Here is a 23584-nt window from a genome sequence, read left to right on the forward strand (position 1 = left end):
TGAACTATAATTACTGTGCGGTCTAGAAAAGTAGCTCAATTAACAGAGATATACATGGGGGATCACTGTGCTACAGAACACCCTCCTTCTAATGACTTTCTACAGAAATTTCTACGCAGAGGAGATTTGAAACATATTAAATGCTGGGCAAAGGGAGCACTGCAGGTACAGCTCAGCTGTGTTATTGAATTTTGAAAGAATGAGCAATTTATATTACTGGAACATTTAAAAAGAATTCAGGCAGAGATACTAAATGATTAATGACAGTCAATAAATGGTTGGTCAGTGGTTATGACAGCTATGAATCTACAAGGTCAACAAATCTGCTAATGTGATTGGATAGTACTGCATATTAAGTACATGCTATTACTGTTCCTTATATGCTTTTAACACCTCCTAATTTTTACTTAACCTTTTTATAACTATGTATAACAATGAACCAAATACAAATTTAAAAACAAAAAAACAAAACCAAAACCAAAAACTGGTTTCCATTGGATCTTATGTAAAAATGTAATGGTTTTGAATTTCTGCCATTCATTTCAGGCCGCAACGTCCAGAGGCCAGGATCCAGCCCAGTATTTAATATGCTAGCAAGAAAGGCAGTTGCAGAAGTCACTTGCTGTTTATGCTCTGAGGACCTTTTCAGCTTGCCTCTCTTCACCAGTTTAGTCTAAGAGAGATTTCTGTCAGCCTCTGTGTTACAGACCCTTCTATAGTCTCCCTTCAGCCCCTTCAGCCCTATGCATATTGTACCTTTTTTGCTTGTAACACAAATTTGCCCTCATATTGCAGATTCCAGATCAATCCTACCAGAGCAACACATCTAGGTCTTCACGGATGGGAAGCATCATTCTATGGATACTGTCAGCCTTTATTTGGCTATAAAAGTGATTCACGCTTCCTGCTACATTGCTGACCTTTTCACAATTGCACCCACAGCTCACTTTGAAGCCAATAAACTCTTAAAGCAAAGACAAATAAGCCCGCCTAAGCCCGCTTCAGGATTTTCTAATTATATGTGAAATGCCTTTGCACTTCCAGCAGATCTTGGGGGTCACTGTATAATGGAGTTGACACACACGAATGCTCCTCCACAGTTCCAGAAGGGCTACAAACCATGTAAAAACAGGCTGACAATGCCTCCGTTTATTTGTGAGTCCAGGCAGATGTAGATGCCATCTCTCAGCGAATTCAAAAGCAGATCAAATGTCAACTGGGACCAAATGTAAAATATAGGGTGTGCTGTTCTCTTCCCATCTAGTCATTAACATAGCTGCATAAGCTTTACAGAGTGACTCCAAATTTACCTTTCTAAATTCATTGACAGACTGGGACAGAAGTGAGTTTTATTTTGCTTCTGGCTGTATAATTAGCTATGCCAATTTTAAAACAAAACATTCTGTTTCTCTCTATCCTGGAGTACTGTGGAGAAAGTCTAAACAGATATTCAGATAGCACAGGAAGGATGCAGAGCTATTGGAGTGAGTCCAGAGAGGGGTCATGAAGATTATCAGGGAGCTGGAGCACTTCTCCTTTAAAGAATGTTCGAAGGAGTTGGGCTTGTTCAGCCAGAAGAGGAGAAGGTTCTGGGGGATCCTCACTATGGCCTTCCAGTACTTGAAGGAAATTTACAAGCAGGAGGGGGACTGACTTTTTACATGGTCTACAGGAGAAGGGGGGAAGGTTTTAAAGAAAAAAAGAAGTTTAAGCTAGAACGGTGAGGCACTGGCACAGGCTGCCTGGAGAAGCTGTGGATGCCTCATCCCTGGAAGCATTCAAGACCAGAATGGATGAGGCTTTGGGCAACTTGAGCTGGTGGGGGGCACCCTGTCCACTGCAGCTTGATGATTTTTAAGGTGCCATCCAACTTAAGCCATTCTGTCATTCGGTGATTGAATGCACCTGACTTCATCTCCTTCCTACGGAGGGAATCTCTGTACCAGGGATTATGTTATGTTCTCAGTTCACTCTCAAGAACTGGATTTCCCTGAAGATCCCACCTGGGATGACTGGGGATTTCACTTGCTCTGTGCTGAGAGACAAAAATCTTGAGTGGCATTCCCAACGGTGCTGGACAAAGTAAACCTACAGTATTTCTGTAGGACACACTCTGGGGAAAGTAAGATTTATGTCAGTCAGTACATAGTTGAGCAAACAAAGCTGAACCAAGACTCAACCCAGGTAGATTCAAGTACTTATCTAAAGACCCTAAACTAAGCATAATGTCAGTTTCAACCCACATATTTACCAGTATCAGCAATTCTGTTTGGTTTTGATAAGCACCATAAGCACCCTATGTGCTCTGCAGAGGACAACAAAGGTAACATGGATAGACTCAGAGATACCTCCATTGTACTTCAGTTGGGGTGGTTTATGCTCAGAACACACGGTAGAAGCTCAGAGAAATCTGCCAGTGCCCAACCTGTCACTGTCTTCTCCTTTCACTTTACAACTACAAAAAACTGAATATGGCCCACGGACAGACCCCTGAAACCAAGCAAACAACTAGAACAAACCAACCAGAGCTTTATTATTAAAAACCTCTATCTCTGATCTGAGATCAAGATTAGATATGCATTGTCCTTGACAGTCAGGGTCTGTCTGCCCAACACAGTTCTAAATGAGATATAGGTGATATGGGGAAATAATTCATATGTTACTTCAGATTCAGGTACCTACAATAAATTGTTTTGACAGACTTTGTGTCTTACCTCATTAGAAAGTGAATCAAAGGCAGATCCACGTCCACAGCTTCTCATGAAACTGATGCAGTTTCAAGAGGTCGGTCACAAAGTAATTAAATTCCACATCACAGTTGAGCTAAAACAGAAACTTTTTATGCCGCTGAGCTTATTAAACTGGACATCACTCAAACACAGCAGTCTGTGGGTTTTCGATAAGTTTTAAAGCAAAAGGTACTTTTCTATGGCCCTTATTCTATATTTTCTAAGAGTGTACATAATTTTAGGACTACCTACACTGCATGAAGTCATTTTGTAAAATCCTACTGATCTAGTCAGCGCTGTACATTGATTTGCTAGGTCTTGTTTTCTGCTTAGTCCTTTGTTTTGTTCTTCCAGTAGGGTGCTGTCATTTATACTTTATCTGACAAACTGTATATGTTTACACTAATTCAGTACTGAAAAGTAACTACATCTGAAAATTTCACCATTAGCAAGATCTGAACAGCAGAAAATGTCTGTCAAGGAAGAGCTTCAGAAGTTGCTCTAGTGCATAATCAATTTTATACAGAAGTGCTTTCCTGTCCACAGCATCCTTCTCTCCATTTTGTTGTTCTTTTTGGTTTTGGTTTTGTTTTTTTCCCTATCATTCTGCAATACCCTTTTGTACTTATTTAACCTTAACCTTAGGAGGAAGTTTTTCACACAGAGGGTGGTGACACACTGGAACAGGTTGTCCAAGGAGGTTGTGGATGCCCCGTCCCTGGAGGCATTCAAGAACAGGCTGGATGTGGCTCTGTGTAGCCTGGTCTGGTGGTTGGTGAACCTGCACATAGCAGGGGGGTTGAAACAAGATGATCCTGGTCCTTTTCAACCCAGGCCATTCTATGATTCTATAATTCTATGATTAACTTAAATGTTCAACCCTACACTTGATTGTCCTGGAGTAACACTAGTTAAAAATACAACTGAGTTTAAAATGGCATGGACTGGGGAGAATGAGATACAAAGTGACAGCTAGAGAAAGCCATTATCCTGTCATTGAAAAAAAATTTAAACAAGTGCTTCTCAAAATATGAAGTTCTGTTTGTACTGGCCTTCTTTTCCTAATGTTTGGCTTAACAGCAGCACTATCACTCATTGTCACACTGGAATGGCTAACACTGCTCCTTAGGAAAGCATACTTTCATCATTCATCATTACAGTTCACACACATACAGGCATAGAGATGTAAGCCAACTAAAAAACAAAGCCACAAAGGAATTTAAAACATATTTTTTTAAACTTTCAAAATTTTAAGCCAAGTAACTTAAACCTACGAATTTCAGACTGCCTTTAATCAAAATTAAAGTTGCATCAGTGAGTGTTAAAGACTTATTTAGTACCCCAGAATGTCCTTATTCCTTAGTTTTTATACTTCCAAATTGTTTGCATTAAAATCAATAGAATTCAGCTCAAAATTTGTTGATTGTGGGATTTTTTTGTTTTTTCTTTAATTATTTTTTATTACAGGTAGAATACTACAGGTATTAGTATTACAGATATTAATACTACAGAATTCTACAGGTAGAATACTAGTATAAACACTTCTTATGCAGAGAAAGGTAAGTTATTGGCATGGATTTAGTTCGACTTGGACACACCACTGAAATACTGCCTGTGGTTTGACAGCCTGATACCCTCTTCAAAAGCCAATATTGCCTTGGATGAAAATCAGTTCAAGAATAAGACATACACAGGTGCATGCCGGCATGCAAGGTATTTAAAGCTTTTATTAGAGTCAAGACATTTAGTCAATAGAACCAACAGGGCCTGAAGAGTGATTCAGTCAACCAGACACCAGCTGCCCACTCTAGGGTAAACTGAATTACTCTCTAGACTGCACAAATACTGGCTGCATATCCATGGACAGCAATGGGATCATGAAACACAGTGGGCTCATTTTGATTGCCTATTTGCACCTTTAACCAATTTCACTTGAGATGATTCAGGGTATCCTTCATTTACTTCTCTTTGGGGTGTCTCATTCTGCACTAACCTACTGCATCACAGTTCTGCAGTCCTATTAAGATAGAACTTTTCTTCTCTCCCTTTGGACAAAAGGCCCTAAGCTGAGTTAATTGAACCAGGAAAATAAAAGTGCATTTTTGTAACCTTTCTCTAGTGTATATGTGATATTTATACATTGATTCCGGGATACAACACCAAGATGAGCTGATGTAGTGAAGAACACAACAAACAGGTGTCTCACTTCTTTGATCTTTAAAAAAGGTAGTCTTTGAAAAATAGCTTCCAGAAGTGAATGTGCTTTTGGGATTTCTGATGAAGTCTCTCCCAGTAATGGTTTTTCATTTGTTACCTTGCCTGTCTTTGCTCTTCTGTTCCTAAGGTTTGAACCACATTTATGCCAAAAGCCAAGTTCTATGCACTTAATAGAATAGTTATTAATGTTAGTTATGTCCTCTTTTCACTGATAGGCCATTAATCCCATTAATTTACATATTATCTGCATGAAAGAATGATCAGCTTTGACACACAGATGACTCAGTCTCTAAGGACTGTGTGTGCTAAATAAACTTCCTCAAATTTTCAAGATTTTTGGAATGAAGACCCAGACCAATAATGACATCGTCCTAGGTCCCAATGAAATTAATGGGAATCTAGAGCAAGAGTGCTTTTGTGGATCTTGTCCAATGTGCCTGAACTCCAGTCCACTGGCCAAGGATTGAAGTTCCCATAGGAATCAGTGGAAAAGGCTTCAAGAATTGGTTTGTTGTTAAAACCTAGTATTCAGGCAGATACTCAACTGAAGTAAAATGTCTCAGTCTTGTAGAAGTCAGCAGTCCTTGAACAATCAATATGAGCAGAGAATCATCCCATTTCTTTCACTGTTTGGTCAACTGACTCAGATGTTGTATAACAGGAGGTTGTGGTCTGTGGTCACACTGGGGGCCTGCTGGACTATTGGAGAGATGAGAAAGGCAAAAGCGATGGAGCAGACCCTGCACACCTTTCTCATCAGAGGGTATTTCCAAAGAAGTGGGAGGAGAGAGGGACAGAGGGGTCTGAGATACCCTCAGGTTTGCTCCAAGTATTGCTGAAATACTGCCACAGACATTAGGTAGAAGTGGATCAGTAAATGAGAAGCTATTAATTCAGCTAAAATAGAGTGCTGAGATATAGCATGCCTCCCCATCAGTTTCCATGCAGAACATTAGGTAATCAGCTTTTGAATATTTTATTTTGCCGTGAATTTCAAACATTTTTCTGATGCATTGAAATGTGCCAGGGACTGTGGCTTTTGATATGCAAGCCAAAACCCAATAATCTGTTGACCTGTCAAATAAGATATTCCTAGTGTTTAGTAATAATCTTTAAAATCCTGTAGAAGTAAATTTAGAAATTATTCCTTCTAAACAGACAGTAGTAGCTAACTTAAATCCCTCACTTAAGGCCTATGTGGGGGAGGGTAAGAGATAAGACCAAAGCCAACATGTTCTTTGAGCAATGTGATCAAAGTACATGAGATACTTCAACAGAACTGCTGTAGCTGTCAAACTTCTGATGCTATCCTAATGCATTCATAGCGCACCACTGAACAGACTACTGAAGCATTTTCTCTCTTTAAAACACCAGCTTCTCATAAAATACACTTGTGAGACTCAAACTTCAGAAATATCCATTGAAGTCTTATTGGTTGATTTTAAGAGACTTTGGATCAGATTGCTAATGGCATGACTGGCCCATTAGTTTTATATTTTTAGAAGGAGTGTATGTGTGTGTTACCAGCCCAGTTGATAACAATTTAATCTTGTGTATTAAGTGCATGCAGACATGTTCAGAGCAGTCAGAACTTGTTGACAACAGTGACAAGCCGTACCAGCAGCCCAGAGACTAATGGCATTTTTTCAGACGAGCTGTCTGATGAACTGGAAAAAGTCTCTTAAACTGTCTATCCCATCACTTAATGTATTTATCTGTATGTAAATACATAAACAATGTGATGGTGACAGTCCTCTTTGTCTCCCCTGAACAAATTCTTATTTTAAATATTTTTTTAATAAGATCTGAACTTGGTTCCAAAGTCTTTTGAAAGCCAATACTAATAGGTGGCAGAATAATAATATGAGTTTTACAAGTTCTTTGTAAAGGAGTATGGGCCTTAGATAACAGTCCCATCATTGCTGACACCGAAAACACAAAAAAATGGTCCTACTGAATAGGGAATAAGGAAAGGGAATTTATAATATACAATGTAAGTTTGATTACTAGAAAGAGAATGGCCATGTTTTACATCTCAATCTTGGTTAGCAAACAAATTAAAACAACCTTCCCAAACAGAAGAAAATGACATTATAAATTATGTGAATTTAAATTTAATTAATCAAGGTGGAATTATTAGTAAAACCGCATCCCTGTGCGACTAGCAGAGATTTAGATTGAGTTGCACTTGTGCTGGGGAAGTGCTTGTGGTTTGCATTTTCTGAATAAATAGGAAAATAAGAGGTTCCTGAGGGATGCAATGGTGGCTAAGAATTAATGCCCCTGTACAAGAAATGCAAATCGAATCCTAAGCCAAGAGTTTGGACCAGTGCAATGCTGCCTCCTGTCAAATGCAATAAAGGCTAGAAAGAAAAAAATCCTGAAATTGCTCAAATTTGAAATAGATTTAGTTTTGAGATCTCTAGTGTGCCCAAGAGTGCCTGATAATAGTTTGATTTGAGGAAGACAACCTAAGCCAGAGGAAAGATATTTAAAGTTTATTCTTTGTCTTGTTTGGTTCCCTTGGCTTTCAAATATACATATGATATGAAGACAGCACCATTCCCTAAAGCTGCTGAAAGCACAACCACATTGTTTCTTTCAGCATATCAGAACTGTTACAGAATCACAGAATCACATGGATTGGAAAGGACTTCTAGAGATCATGGATCCAATCGCCCCGCTAATGTAAATTCCGCAGAAAAGCATCCAGGCAGATTTTGAATCTCCAAAGAAGGAGACTCCACAGCCCCTGTTGGCAGCTTTTTTTTAGTGCTCTGTCATCCTTACAGTAAAAATTCTTGCTCATGTTCATATGGAACCTCTTGTGCTTCAGTTTGTCCCCAAGTGCTCCTTGTTCTACCAGTAGGCACCACTTAGAAGAGCCTGGCCTCATTATCTTGATTCCCAAGTAAACACTGTAAGATCTGGAAAAACATGGGCAGACTGGGAAAAAAAGACTGCAGAGGCACATCACATCAGGGAGGAGCAGATGGTTTTATCTGCTTCTAATTAATTATAATTTTTAAAATACATACTTTCTCTTACAACTACAGCTGCAAGCAAAATTAAACAACTGGGGAATATAGACAGTAGCAGAAGAGTAACATAGGAAATAGCAATCCAACCCAGTTAAAGATATCTGATCTGGTTAGGTCACAACTTAAAAAGGTGACCTCAGAAGAACCATGGTGTTAGGGAACTACTTTAGTGGGTGGCAACCTGAGAGGATGTCAAAATCAAGTTCCTGCTCAAAGCACTGAAATCAGAGTAGGGACATTGTCTGCCTGAGTCTTTTGAGTCTAGGAAACCTTCAAGCACAGAGATCACAGAAGCTCTCTGTGCAACCTGTTTCAGTGCTTAATACTTTTCATAAAACAAAACTAACCAACCAAATAAACAAAATAAAGCAAAAAAAAACAAAAGTGTGAATGGAATTTCAGTTGCTCCAATGTATGACCACTGTCTGTATTTCCTCCACTGTGCAGCTCAATAAATAGCTTGCCTTGTCTACTTGATAATTTCTTCTTAGGTACTGGAAGTGAGGGCTGCTAATAGTTCTTCTTAAATCCCTTCTTCTCAATAGTTCTTCTCAAATCCCATCCCTTTTCCAAGCTGAATAAGCTCTGTTCCATCAGCCTCTCCCCACTGGGCAAGGGCTTGAAACCCCTGTAATCTCACTGACTTTACACAGTGCTTACTTCAGCATCTTTCCTGTACTCAATCCCAGATGTGGACACAGCACACTAGACAGCATTCAACGATTTCCAGGCAAAGGGGAATAATCATGTCCCTCAATCTACCTGCTACACCCTGTATGTTGCAAATTTCATTTCCTGCCAACTCTGACTCTTGCTCAGCCTACTGTCCAGCAAGTCTTCCATGACCAGATGTTTATTTTTTCAATTGTTGCACACATTCACTCTCACAGAAGCTATACTTGATCAGAAATATAGCCAGTATCTGATTTCATCACTCCAGGGAGCATAAGATAAGTTTAACAATTGCCACTGGGAACATAATATGCACTTCCAAATCTTTGGTAAGTGAAGGAAAACAAAAGATACACAAGATCTATACCACAAATATCTCTCATTACTGTCACCTACCTGGCCCAGTAAAAGTGATTCTATCTGCAGAGAAATTCCTTGATTCTTTCCTCTGAACAATGATAACCTCAACTCACAGTTTATCAGGACCTGTAAGTCATCTGAGCACATTTTTTCTGCTACTCAGCACTTTACTACACCTTATTACTCAGCACCTAGCAATGCCCTTAAGTTGCACCACGTGAGATTCAGGTCAGATACTAGGAAAAATTTCTTCCCAGAAAGAGTAGCGAGGTATTGTAATTAGTTGCCCAGGGAAGTGGTAGAGTCACCATCCCTGGAGGTGTTCAAGAAACATGGATACGTGTCATGGAGGAACATGGTTTAGTGGGCGTGGTGAGGATGGGTTGATGGTTGGACTTAATGATCATAGAGTTTATTACCAATCTTAATGGTTGTATGATTCTGCTAAGAGGTATCAGTTTAAAGAGAGACAGAACCCAAAGGAATGGCATGGAGCTGCATCAGGGAATGGTTCATTAGTGAGAGGATGGCTAGCACTGGAACAGCTTGTTTAGAAACAGCTTCTTCCTGAAAATTCTTCTTCCTGTAAATGCTGCTAATGTACTGAGTGCATCCAAAATAACAGCAATTTTTATGAAGGTCAACAGTCAAGCACACAAATGCGGACAGTTTCTGTGAGGCTGATGTTGCCAAGGAAGTTGTTCATTTAATCTGTAATAAGAGACTGGCTATGCCAGCTCAGAGCATGTGGGTAAATAGAGAACAAGAGGTTTATATTGCATTTGTGTTTGGTAAGGACAGAGGGAGCATGGCCATATGCAAGAGACTGCATTCATGATTTGAAAACAATAGAGAATGAGAAGAATTCAGTCAATACGTTGGGTTAAAGTCAATTTACTAAGGGCTTATTCATGTCACAAGATGAGGTTCCCATGACACAATTGTGAAAAATGCTCAGGAGAACCAAAATACACAACATGTCATAAAAAGATGAGTAAAAGCAGTAGGAAACAGGTTCCCTCCAGCTCAACCAGGGGAAATGCTTCAGCTGCAACTCTGGCATTTTTGATCAGCATTTTATTCCTGCTTTGAGTCAGAGAGCAAGCAGACAGGTGCATCTGGCCCACGCTGCTCCCAGAGAACCACCATGATTCACCACTTGGGAACAATCAGCACCTTGTGCCTCTCAGATATATGCAGTAGGTAAATCTAAATGTTAAAAGCCCCATAAAATCCACATATTTTTCAACACCTTTGTACTCATTCCTGGATTTATGTTTTATAGATGTTCCTTCTGATCCTCCCCAGAAGGTATCAGCCAGATGGATGCTGTGGATTTGGGTAATGTCAGAAACTATTTACATCTGACCTACAGAAGCCCTGATGCAAAGTGCAGAGAAGTCATTGACAGTCTTTTCCTCTCTTTCTGTAGTGTTAGACTGGGTTTGTGAAATTAAAACTTAGAATGGGAGAGAGTACAGGTGGTTTTCTTAGAATGCAAAATATGTTTCTTTAACCTTTGTATTTCTAGAGGTAGTTGAACCTGTTCTTTCAATCTCAAATAATGTTTTCATGCCAGAAAGTGAGATTCACAGTCACTCTTGTACACATCCCAAGGAAAACATACAAACCCTGGGCAGTGAAATATTAGTCACAAACATTAACATCTCCATTCGCATAATAATTGGTTACAGCAGCAGCAGATTTCCTCTAGGGCTGAAGAAAGCACTTTGTTGCTCTGATTAGGAACCACATCAGTTTCTTTGGACAAATTAACAGCAACATACACACAGGGAAGAGAGAAGAAAAGTAAAGATAATAACTCTAATTTCTAATTTTGATGTGAACTCTTGTAAATATGCTCACAGTAGGAGAAAGACACAACACACATTCAGAGTCTCCACACCTGGAGACTCAGCAAACTTATGTCAGTGTGGTGCTCTTTACAGCTATTCAGCTGCCTTTTTAGTGCTCAGTTTGCATCCAAGTGTTCCATGAGCATGATCCTTTAAAAGCACATGTTTAGAAGAAACAGGATAGAGAGAAAGTAATGGTAGAAAGGGAAGGAAGCTAAAGAAAGAATACCCCTATTTCTAGATGTGTTCAAGCTTTAGAAAAAAAAACAAAGACCAATCTTGGATGATTCCCTCAGATTCATCCATTCCTGCATTTTTAAATATGCTGTTTTTATGCGAATGTCTGAATGAGATGGACAAGGAAAAGTATAAGAGAAACAGAAATAAGGAGATACGTCAATAAACACGTTCAATTTGCAAGTGAAATCATCCCCACGTACAGGAACCAAGTGCCTTGCAGATGTAATTGGAGATCTGAAAGTCAAATTGTGACCTTTCCGTCTCCTTCCCTTTCACCAAGAATAATGATATCTGTGATCAGAATGTAGCTGATTTGGCTTGGGTTTTTTTGTTGGCTAGTTGGTTGTGGGTTTTGTTGTTGTTGTTGTTGTTTTTGTTTTTATTTTTATTTTTGTTTGGTTGGTTTTGGTAGTAATCCACGAGATGGAATATCATCACCTCCCTCATCTAGAGATGCGTTCACTCTGTGAAAGTCAGATTCTGCATGTGGCAGACAAGAAACGTGCCTGAATCACATAGAAAAGCCAGATAAAATGACTCACTACGTACTATTTTTACCTAGATCTCTGGGTTTTTCTTTTCTTTTTAGAGTCAATTTTTGTATGATTTGTGTTCAGCTCCACTACAAGATAGTTCAGAAAGGCAACATAGCTCAATTTAGAGATTCAGCTGAATTTTTGCCCCATGAATATGTCACTGTATGGGAAATGTTGAATCACAGCCTGAATCTCTGATTGATCACCTGAGGTGAGCCATGAGTCAGCCATGGGAGCACAGGTGAAAGCAATTCACCTGTGCTGCTGGAAGGGGTGGAGCCTGGCTCCATCTCTCCTAGACCCATTTAAGAGCTGACTAGCAGTGGGTAAGGATCTCTTCTGGAGATCTACTCTGCTGGAGTTTTGTAAGTGGGCCCAGGATATGGGTAAGCATCCTGTCTTTCTGCTTTGGTGTAATAACTGCATAGCTAAGCTCTCTAGCACATCTCATAACTATAACATCTGTACATCTGTTGATTGTACAGTCACCTAGCAAAGTGAGAAGATGGACAGCTGTCTGATTAACTTTGTTCTGTTATGTGAATTCACTGCTGAATGCGCTGACATACACTTGCTACAGCAACATCTTTCTATCTATTACTTAAATGGAAACTTTAGGAAAGACAAAAATTTCTCTACGTGACCTAATAAGTATTCTTCAAATGCAGGCTCTATGAATCTAAGGTAAAACTACTAGTCAGAGAGGAAAAAAAAAAAAAAAATTACTGAAATGAAAAGAGGGCAAAGCAGGTCAAACAAAATAATAGAACTATCTCAGTGCTGCTTATAATGTGTTCTAATAATAAATTAATCAACTGCATGATAAAAATCTACAGGGAAAGCTGTTAATACAAGTGAGGCAAAATCTGACTTTGAACATCTTTCACAAAACAGCTTCCTAGGTTAGTATGTAGGTCAACTGATACACACTGAAGCTCCCAAGTTTGACAAAAAAGCAAAATGCATCATATGCCAACTCTAGACTATTTAGTCAATAATCCATGAATGTAGTGAAGCTATGCTTGATTTATGGCTACAGACATTTGGAGACATTATCTTTCTGTCATTGGAAGCATGGTATATACTCACAAGAAGTAAAAGGAAAACAAAAACAAAGACCTTTCTCTGAAACAATGTCTACAATGAGAGTGAAAGGCTGTAGAACTTCTTGCAATGCTTAACTGCACAAGCAAAAGAGTTGTGTCTAGATCTTATACATAGACCATGACATCCTAAAGTCTGAATTCTGAGAGCTGTCAAACATCTGGCTTCTCAGTTTGGTTTGATGATTACTTAACACTCAGGAAAACCCATACACTATTCTTCAAAAGCAGTAAACCAGAAGATTTGTTTGGGTAGTAGTTAAGGATAAAAAGGTTGGTTGTATAGCTAGTAGGATAAAATAAAATGTATAAAGTAATGCTTCATTAAAATATTTTTTAAAGTTTCTTTTAAAAAGGAAGAAAAATAATATAAAATAATTCTAAATAAAGAATCCCAAGTTGAATACTAATAAATAATGGCATCCATTATTGATTTCCGCTCTTCAGCCAACTGTAGGACATGTGTTTTTCAAATCTGAGAGGGGGTAACAAAACCACATACTTGATAATTTAGGTAGTTGTCTTAGTTTCATCTGTGACCGAGTTGTTTTCTTCAGTGTTGGGTATGATCCTATATTTTGGTTCTAGGAGAAAAGCAATGTAGTTAACACGCTGCTAAGCAGTGTTGTACAGAGCCGAGACTGTTCCGGCTTCTCAGCTCATACTGATGAAAGGTTGGGAGAAGACAGGATCAGGACAGCTGATTTAAACTGGCCAAGGGGATATTCCATACCATATGACATCGTGCAGAAGGAAAGTTTTGAAGGGAGTGGGAGTTCATCTTCTGCTCACTGGGGGAATAGCTCCAATAGGCATTGGCTGTTTTTGGTGAGCAATTGCTTGTGCATCGCTTGTTATATACATTCATATATATATGTATTTAGTCATAACTATTCTTCTTTTTCTTTCTCTATCTTAGAAAATAGTTTTATGTCAACCCGTGAGTTCTACTTTCTTTTATTTGATTCCCTCCCCCAACCCACTGGGAATGTGGGGAGTGAGCAAACAATTGTTTGATCCTTAGCCACCTGCCAGGTAAAACCACAAGAGCAGCTAAACTAGCCTATATACCCATTTGAGTTCATTGCCATCTTCAAGGGAATCTAGTTCTAGACTCAGTCCAAATTTACGTATCAACAGATTTTTATGTGAGCCTTCAGTCAAATTGCTTACATCCCTTCCGATTAATTCTACATGGAGAAGCATAAAAAGCTGAACTTGAAATGTTTTTGAGGGGTCATCTAGTACACATTCATGCACAAAATTCACTCTTATCTAAATCTCTTCCAATTACAGCAATCGCCAAAATAATATATTATTTGTATGTGTCAGCTTCTTGGCAAAATGTAAGCAAGTGAAAAAAGAGCAATCTTTCCTTTGAGTTAGACTTTGGAATTGAAACCCTTAATATTCTGCTCACATTAGACTATTTTATTTTTCTAATGTAATCTTCCTAAGGTCCTCACCTTCAGCTGAGTTTAAAATATGAAATCAACATATTCACTGAATTTAAAACTTCTTACTGAAATGTCTTCTCATGTTCATTTCTCCTCACTTCGTAACATGGAAGTGTATCATGTCAACACCCTAAATAGACTGCAAAGTTTCTAAACAATAGCAAACTTGGTGAAGATCTAATAGAATCAGTATATGGCATTATTGAGGCTGCTGAACATGAGAGATGGGGCAGAATAGAAAACAGTGCATGTAGACTTTGCACATTAATCCTTTCATTTCTATCTTCACTTCCCACTGGAAGGAAAGACAGATTTCTGCAGTAGGTCTTGGTATGAACTTACAGTCAAGACAAAAAAGTCTGCAGGTACCAAAACAATGAGTATTCATTCACTAGGTTTGCAAGCTGTATTTTTAACCTGAAACGAGCATCTGTATGGTATGTGTGTGTGTGTGTGTGTCACCTAAACAAAGGAGTTTTTGCTGATATCTTCTTGGAGAAAAAACAACAGGAAAAAAGAAAAATGAAAGAAAAAAGAAAAAAACTTTTTGAAATGAATATACTTATTTTTCAATCCAAATTATCATAGTCTCCCTTGTATACATTGCTATTTCAATCAACATCAATGACTGTGTTTCCTTTCAAACAAAATGGCTGTTGGTAAGACATTAGATTCCCTGCAGTACAAATGTCCTAGTTTTTAACTAGAAAATCTGCTGTTTTGCACTTGTCCTAGGGCAGCCAAAAATCTACTTGCTAATAGTCTTAGCTCCTACTGTGTCTGCCCTATTTTCTGATACCTTGGTATGCAATTATCTATTATGATTTCAAAGGAGCAACATTACTAGCCATCCTACATGTCTACAAAATATGCTAGTATCATATCCTGAGACTGAGATTTCCTTAAGAGTATTAAATTAATCTATACATTACAGCCAATTCTTGGAATCATATTTGAGATCATTTCTATTTTGAAGGTTTTCCTTTGGTCACACATCCTAATCCTATGTGATTAAAAAGGATATTTTTTTCCTGCATTTCCAAGCCCTTGCACAAAAGCAAACTTCATAGGCAGATTTAGGCAACCTGTAGTTTTAAGATCAAGAAATAATGAATATTCAAGAAATATTTTTAGAAAAGACTGTGCAAAAAGGGTGAGCTGTAGTGTGGTTCTACACTGGAAATATGAGATGTTTCCACAAAAAATAAGATAAAATCATAGAATCACTCAGGTTGGAGAAGACCTTAAAGATCATTGGGTCCAACCATGACCTAACCATACTGCTCTAACAAACCTTTGCTAAATCATGTCGCTGAGCACCACATCCAAACGGCTTTTAAACACATCCAGGGATGGTGACTCAACCACCTCCCTGGATGTGCCGTATTATTTTTCATAACATTACCAACTTCTGTGAAAGTTTGGTGGCCACCCTATTTTCAAAAATTAATCAAACTGAACAGCTTCTGATGTCAACTGTGATGTGATGTCTGCCTGCTTAACTGAATGAGAGGTGCATGACTGTCTAGGAAATCTGCAAATAGACTCGCTTGCCATCTCTTTGCAGAAATACACTTCACACTCCTCACTCCTTGCCCAGCATATGTGCAGCACTCTCTTCAGGCTTTCTAATATTGCTGCCTGCTCTGGAAGCCTTGTCTGTCTGTTGCTCTACTCTGAATTTTAAATATGAGGCAACCATGACAAAGCATAGCAAGATCAGTCTTGCCAAAGTCAAAAGAGTTCATATACACCTGAGACTGTGTTACTATGAGATTTGATGTGACATGTGAAGTTCAAAAAAGACTTTATAAAGCACCGGGATGTCATTGTATAGAACAGTATGAGCCTTTGTTTCAGCCTTCATCAAGTTTAATTCTCAAATCTATACTCCAATATTCCTACTTTTCTTACCTGTATGTCAAAGGCTAGATGTGGCACTGAGAGACACAGTTTAGTGGGCATGGTAGTAATGGGTCGATGGTTGGACTATAAGATCTTAGTTGTCTCTTCCAGCCTTAACGATTCTGTGATTTTATGATTCAATAAATATACGTATTACCTCATATAGTATGTACACAGTAATTCTACCTAGCTGTTTGTTTTTTTTTTTTTAATTCTTCACAAGAACTGGCCAAGATTCTGTTTATGGAAGCGACATGGATGAAATAAACCCTGCTTAGCATGATGTTGGGAGGCACTGGATATGGTTTCTTGACTCTCTAGCCCAAGCTCCGATTAGTGCAACCAACAGACTGCACACCCACTGAGAACAGTCAGAGAACACAACAGTGCACTATGGCTCCTGCTCCCTTCCACAGCCTGACAACAGGGAGACAAGAGCTCTAGCTAGCCTGGCACAACAGCTATTGGGAAGTTTGGCATGCTGCTCTGATGAGCAGACTGTGTGGGAGCATCTGCCCCTGAATGCAGAAGAGAAGAAACAAGAGTGAGAGTGATACAGAAGGGCTCTTGGACAGCCCAAAGAATCCTACTGATGCAAGCACAGGCATTAACAAAGGGTCATTCTGCTCCATCCCCTGTAATCCAATCAGCTAATATCCCTTTTTAATTAACTACAATCAAGTTAGCATAATGAGTGCCTTCGCTGTTTACCAGCTTCATTTGTCCTCTTCCATTCTTGTATTTAAATCTGTGCAGTCAGGGCTGCTTTTTAATGATAAATGCAAAGTAGCTTGATTGAGGATTGTCCCAACCTTCCCATTAACCTTTGGGGCACCAGGATGCATCCACAAACTGTTAGGCACTGAAAGAGAATATCCTGCTACTCCTATTCCTTGTCAACGTTTTGCCCTCTAGAAAACAACCTCTACGTCTGTGGAGGAATATTCATGTACTGTCAACAGTGATCCAGCATGAGCTGTGCTCAGCCCTATACTTGTACACAAGAAATACATGAAATATGGAGGACGTTGAAGGAGCATGCAGGCATAGGAGGGGCTGTCCTTGGAATGTAGCATGTCAACTATGTTTATTTTTACAGGAAAGGCATTAAAATTCACAAAATATCTCAAAGACTTAAGGGGCGTTCATAGCAATACTCAAAGTCCATTTTTTAATAATTTGCTGTGGATCTTCTCATTAATGCTACAGAATAATTCATTTCACAGCTACTGATTCTTTGTCAGATTATTGCATAGACTGCTTTTTTATTGTTCGGCTGCTGCTAATTGGTGTATATTGTAGGAAAAGAAATATCAGTGCAAGGCTGGCTTAGAAATGCAAAATAACTGGGTTATTATCCTATTTTACAGTGAGACTTCTTTTAATAGCCACTCATTTCTGCTGTTCAAGCAGCCCCTGTGAAAAGGGATTTTGTCCTTCAGCCAGAATAAAAGACATCTTGATGCTAAAAATAAAAGAAACGGGAATCACTCACTGGAGCTGGAATCCTCCCCTGCAAGAAGGCTGTGACAGCACTCAGGCTGGCAGAGGAGTGTCGTGATGAAACAAAGGCAGCAACAGCCCTGAGACATCACTCTGCAGAGCAGGAGGAAAATATTCATAAGGGTCTCAATTAGACACCACCCAGTGATGCTGTCTCTAATGCCAGGCTCACTTATAATAAACCAAACCTTCCCATCAGCTTGACCACACTTAGCCAAAGATTATCTAATTACCCAAATAAATCAGGATGGCCAAATCAGGTTCTGTGGATTAAAATGGAAGTTAATTGAAGCAAAAAAAATAAAAAAATAAAAAAATTGCCAGTCTCTTTCCTTTATTCACTTCTATACATTTTCCTTGTTTTCTTTTTTTTTCTTTTTTTTCTTTTTTTTTCTTTTTTTTTTTTTCTTTCTTTCTTTCCCTGAGCCTGCATGTATCCGCTGCTGAGATCAGTCAGAAGGACCCGTGACTTCAGCTGAGTAGTACTGGTGTTCAGTCTCTCGTGATCCAGCACATACAAAATTGAATGCCTACATTGTAAGAAATGTTTACCTAAAGACAGTTTGTATCTGCACTCAAAGATGATGATTGAAATGGGAGATTTCTCCATGTAAAGCATTAGCTTCCCAAAACCCAGCTAAGCAAGCTACTTTATGTCACATACCAGCCCAGCTACTGTTAAAATGCACAGCTCCTCAGATACAGGATGATAGGAAAATGTAACATCAGACAGTTCTCTCTCTTCAGCCTTGTTCCTTTGCCTACACTGCCCAGGAGCCAACCTGCAAAGGGACAAAGTCTGAAGCTGCCCATTCTCTCTTCTCATCTTGCGCACAGTCCTTCCATTCATCAGCCTTTATCCTAACCAGCCAGCCCAGTGCATTTAAGTGCACATCAGTCAGTTTATATTAGGTCACATCTGAGGGATTCTATAAGCACAAGATAATGACACCAGATCCACTGGCGTTCTCAGGGGGCAGGGGGAAAGGGCATGGGTCAGCTACCCCAGGGCCAGGTACATTATGTGCTGGCTGGCACTGCAGCATAAATAGCAGACACATCACTCAGAAGACTGCCTCCAGCATGTCAGTGACATGAGACTTTAAAAGGCCTAGATACCTCTAACCAGGCTGCTCTAAAAGACAAAATGATGGCACATGCAATGAACCCAGCTGCCAGGTCTATCTGCAGCATTGAGAGCAAAGACATTGCTCAGCTAGCTTTCACTCTCACCACGAGATTGGGGATAAGCAAAGAATCACCAATTCCAGAGAGACCTTCCATAAAAGCACATCACTTGTAATACCTTTGACCTTTACTGTAGAATGGCCTGAGTTGGAAGGAACCTCAAAGACCATCCAGTTCCAGCCTCCCTATCACAGGCAACTGCCAGCCACTGAATGAGGCTGCCCAGGACCCTATCCATCCTGGCCTTGAACACCTCCAGGATGGAACATCCATAGTCTCTCTGGGCAGCACCCTCCCTCCCTGTGAAAAAATTTCTCCCAAAATTGAATCTAAATCTCCCTTCTTTTACTTTAAAACCATTCCCCTTCTTCTATCACTACTGTGTGATTAAAAAGAAGTCTCAGCTGCTATTGCAGAGTTAGTGAAAGACTCTCACTGCCATAACTGCATAGTAATGACAATACATCCCTTCCTGTCTTTGAGGATTAACTGTAAAACATGGGGAAGTTGTAACTCAACATTCCAGTGACACCTACAAGTATCTTACTGTTAGTCCTGAACAGTGCAGTGCCGTGATGCTCTGGAATGTTTTTTGCCTCTTAACAGTAACAGCAACCTACAGATTATGGGCCTGATTCTTTCCATCTCCACTTGATTCTAAAATCAGGTTTGACATGAGCACTGCTTTCTGTTTGTGGTGTTTTTTTTCTCGGCTACTACAGAGATAACAGTTCAAATAAAACACTGCCAAAGTAACTCTAAAAGCATGGAGAGGCCTGAATGGAAATATATTAGGGCTGATAAGAATCCCACTGAAGGCAGAAAGGAGCACAGAGAAAGGAACAATCTGGATCCACAAGAAAAAATGTCTCCATTTTAGTGAGGTCCGCTTTTCTGGGTTCTTCTCTAAAGAACACTTATGTTCCCTAATTCCTTTCTTGGCAATTCATCCATACACTGGTATGCTGCTAGAACACTGCAGGGACACAAATTTCCATGATGCAAGTTGCTTATTTTTCCTTAGTCCTTCTCTTTGTTTGTTTAACTTTGTCAATATGCTTCCCATGGCAATCTCAGCTTTGATGACAGAATTATTAACAGTGGTGAGGGCTGATGGGGAATCTCAAACAGAGTAAACACAAACACATACTGGTGTAGTGCAGTGTTTGTTATTGCATGTGTCATGGTAAAGCTTTATGAAAAGGAAAAGAAATGTTGCACTTCTTATAAAGTTAGTCTCTTGGGAAGCAAACCATGCTATCAAGAAGCAATAGGGGGATATTCTAAATGAGCTTTTAAGCTCTCTAATGAATTGATTTTTATTACCACTCATGGGCAGAAAGGTATGTGATACAGTAGCAAATTTTCAGGTCAAAGCAATCTAAAGTCTAGAAATTACCACAAATGGAATGGCCATTTTATCATCTGTTCCTTTGTATTCTACATCCCTTCTTCATGGGTACTATGACAATCCTTAAATACATAATCACACGCTACTTTTCCCACTGGGTACCTACATCATTCATTGCACATAAGACATGACGTGCACCAACCAGGCAGCTATTTAATACTCCAGATTAATGTCACTTTTTAATGATAAGTCTGTATAATTTTTGTCATGACTCATTCAATCTTTGCGTAGTTTCAATTCATTATTCACTTTTTTCAGAGTGCATCATTATTATCCTTATCTGCTTCAAGAGGGACTTATGAAGATAAGTTTCAAGAGTATTATTGTCCCTATTTTAAATAGGAGGTGCTGGGACTGAGAGATATGCTGTTAGACACACTATTAGATTTGAGAGCCTAGTTTATTGAGCCAGCTCATTGACCTTTCTGAATATTTGACATTTCTGTAGCATTTTTATTCACAATTTGTGTCATGGACACTCGTGGACAAAATATTTGTCAAAAAGAAAATGTGCTCATGTGAGGAATCAGACCTCTCAAACAGGGATGGTGATGGACAACCCCATTGTGCATTGTGCCTTGCAAGAACACCTTTGGCTTGGATTGGTAAGGATTTTATGTTCGCTCCTATTATTCTGTCTGGCCAGTTGTCCTGTGACCACTCCAGCACACACGTAATTCATCATTATTGCTGTATCATAACTGCATATAAAACATTTATTATATAACACAACTACACTACATAAACTGTTCATACAACCAATTCTGCACCTGATAGAGTAAGTTCCATGGACGATTTACAAATGTCTTATCTAAGCACAATTTTATCACTGCTGGGAATCTCTTGCCTGGTCATTCCACCCAGGATGTTAAGAAACACATCTAAGCATATAAGTTAAATCTAGTTAGAGCAGAAGCTACCAGGGGAGGTTTAACTAACAACCAGTTTCAAGTACATTCACTGTACAAAAATCATCCATTACCTTATTTTTACAAATGACTAGCCAAAATTCCCGAACTATTTGGAAAATAAATGATTTACGTACAGTGGGTGTGAACACACAGGCTACATCACAATTACAGTTAAAGAACAACTCCATTCTTACACATTTAACCCATCAGTAACTTCAGCTCCATAAATCTTGCCACCAGTTCTCACTGACTTCACTTAGAGCTATCACTCTTCAACCTTTCTTCAGATGAACCTCAAGTCTCGTGTGTTGCACATCCCAAGGAAGAAGACCGGTTTGGGAAAGGTGTGATTTATCAGTTTTAAATCAAGTATTGTGTTAGGGCTGAATCAAAATCTGCTACGAGCATGAGCAGTTCTCTGGTTAACCATGTGATCTTGTCCCCTACCTTATTCACTGTACAACTAGAAGCCTTCAGATCTTCACAGTCTTAATATCCATCTTCTTCAAGGGCAAGACAGAGCTCTTTTCCCCTTTTCCTCCACACAATCTTGGTATCAAAATGAGAGACTCTTAGAACATTAGCCACCATCTTTCTGTTCCTGGTCACTTGCAAACAAATCCTAGTGTTAAGGATCAAAAACCTAAGGGACACATGCCTCCAGATCTGTGACTTGGTGCTTGTTCAGTAGCTTGGTGACAGGCTGAATGTAGAGCCTTACAACATAGCAGAAGAAGCAGAGAATGGAATAAGATTAGCATAGTCAGAAATGTAGAATTCATGCTCACAGACTCCAGGAGTACCACAGAAAATAAGATCTCAGATCTTTGACAGGTTCAGACAATTTTTCACAAAGATGAAACACCCAAACAAGAGATTAAAACCACAGCTGACGTGAGTTTTAAGGTAGAAGATCCCCGTTCTCTGATCTACTTCTTTAGAAAGTTCTCAGGGTGCAATATATAAAAGCATCACCTCTTAATCCTCAGATTTGCAGCTGAGAAGGGCAAAACTCCATATAAGTTCACTCAGGAGAAAAGAAAATTTAACACTTGAATGCTTTCTCACCTTTGCCTATAGATAACTGGATGGAGTGAAAGCTGGGATCATTACAAAGCATTTGTCTGAGCGTGGAGAAATTTCAGCTCAAGTCCCTGCTTAACCACAGCTTTCCCTTTAAGACTTTGAGAAATCCCATAAGCACGGGGCTTCAAAGTTATTTAAGAATTTGCTTACAATTTAAATGCCAACTTTCACCTGGATCCCATTTAACTGAGATATCTTTGAAGATCAAGGCATTACCCACACTGGTTCAGTTCCTCATCTGTAAGATAAAGGCGGTATTCCCTGGCCTTATGTCAAGATAAGAAAGATAAATTAATGATATTTGGTAATATTCTTGGCAAATTAATGGTCAGACAGGTGACTGAAGAATTTCTGCATGTTATTCTTATCATTTCTACAAGCACTCTAATTTACCTGTGTGTACACTGCCTTGGATGGTTGGCTATAGTAAAAAAAAAAATAAAGCAAATACACTATTACAAAGTTAAATGAAGAACCCTTCATTCTTTGTGAAATAACAGGGTGGTGTGGGTTCATGGAAAGCTGCTTGCTGCTGCCCACACAGTCTGCTTTTCCCATGCTTATAACAAGGATGGAAGGGAACACTTTACCACACCTGCACTGTGGTAAAAGAGATGTTAGCAATATGTGGGATCGTAGAGCCCAGAGGACATATAGAAGAGGTAAATATGGTTCATGATACCCTGTTCCAGCAGTGGAGCAAAGGTTACTTGGATGTCTGGACTTCTGAGAATGCAGTAGGAAATCTGGGGTTTGCATTAGCCAAACACACATACAGTGTTTCTGCTCCTTTCCCCATTATTCAGTCTGCCATGCACCTTTGGATAAAAAGATATTTTGCTTTGAAGAAGCTGACAAAGGAAGAAGAGATTATTTGGGTACCAAATGACAAAAGACTGTGACTGACAAGTGTATTTCTACAGAGGCTGCCTCTGACAGGGAAAGATGTTGTGATGGAAACATCATGAACCCAGACCTGATTTTTGCAGATGAGCAGGAGTGAAGGGTGAGCTACACTTATCCCTCTTAGCCAAAAGCAAGCCCCACACACCATGTAAAATTTAAATAAAAGTGTCTGAATGTGGCATTTGCTACATGACCTTATCTTTTTCCATGTCAATTTTTTTCTTCTGTAGGTCTAGGCTTTTCTTGTTGGACTCAGTGATCCTTATAGATCTGTCCCAAATTAGGATATTCTATGATGATTCTATGATTATTATTTCGTGATAACGGCTGTTCTGAATTGTGGCAATGTCTTGTTCCTGCAGCATGTGGTCCTGCTGTCTAGCATGGAGTCAGGTATTATTTTAATTAACAGCAGTGACAGTTGTAACTACCAAAAGGAGTGAAGGCCAGCTAAGGGTATCAT

At 39.2% G+C, this 23584-nt stretch overlaps 1 protein-coding gene and 1 long non-coding RNA gene across 3 annotated transcripts in view; one reads left to right on the forward strand and one right to left on the reverse strand.

The window, feature by feature from the left end:
• KCNQ3 (potassium voltage-gated channel subfamily Q member 3) overlaps positions 1–23584 on the reverse strand; it is a 189400-nt gene that overhangs the window by 92375 nt on the left and 73441 nt on the right. The window lies entirely within an intron of this gene.
• LOC128091491 (uncharacterized) lies at positions 11818–16700 on the forward strand. The gene is made up of 2 exons (XR_008211427.1): positions 11818–12037; positions 16340–16700. It is a non-coding gene; the product is annotated as an uncharacterized LOC128091491 (long non-coding RNA).

The sequence above is a fragment of the Tympanuchus pallidicinctus genome, unplaced genomic scaffold, assembly GCF_026119805.1.
Source record: "Tympanuchus pallidicinctus isolate F22 unplaced genomic scaffold, pur_lepc_1.0 scaffold5, whole genome shotgun sequence".
Classification (NCBI taxonomy): Eukaryota; Metazoa; Chordata; class Aves; order Galliformes; family Phasianidae; genus Tympanuchus; species Tympanuchus pallidicinctus.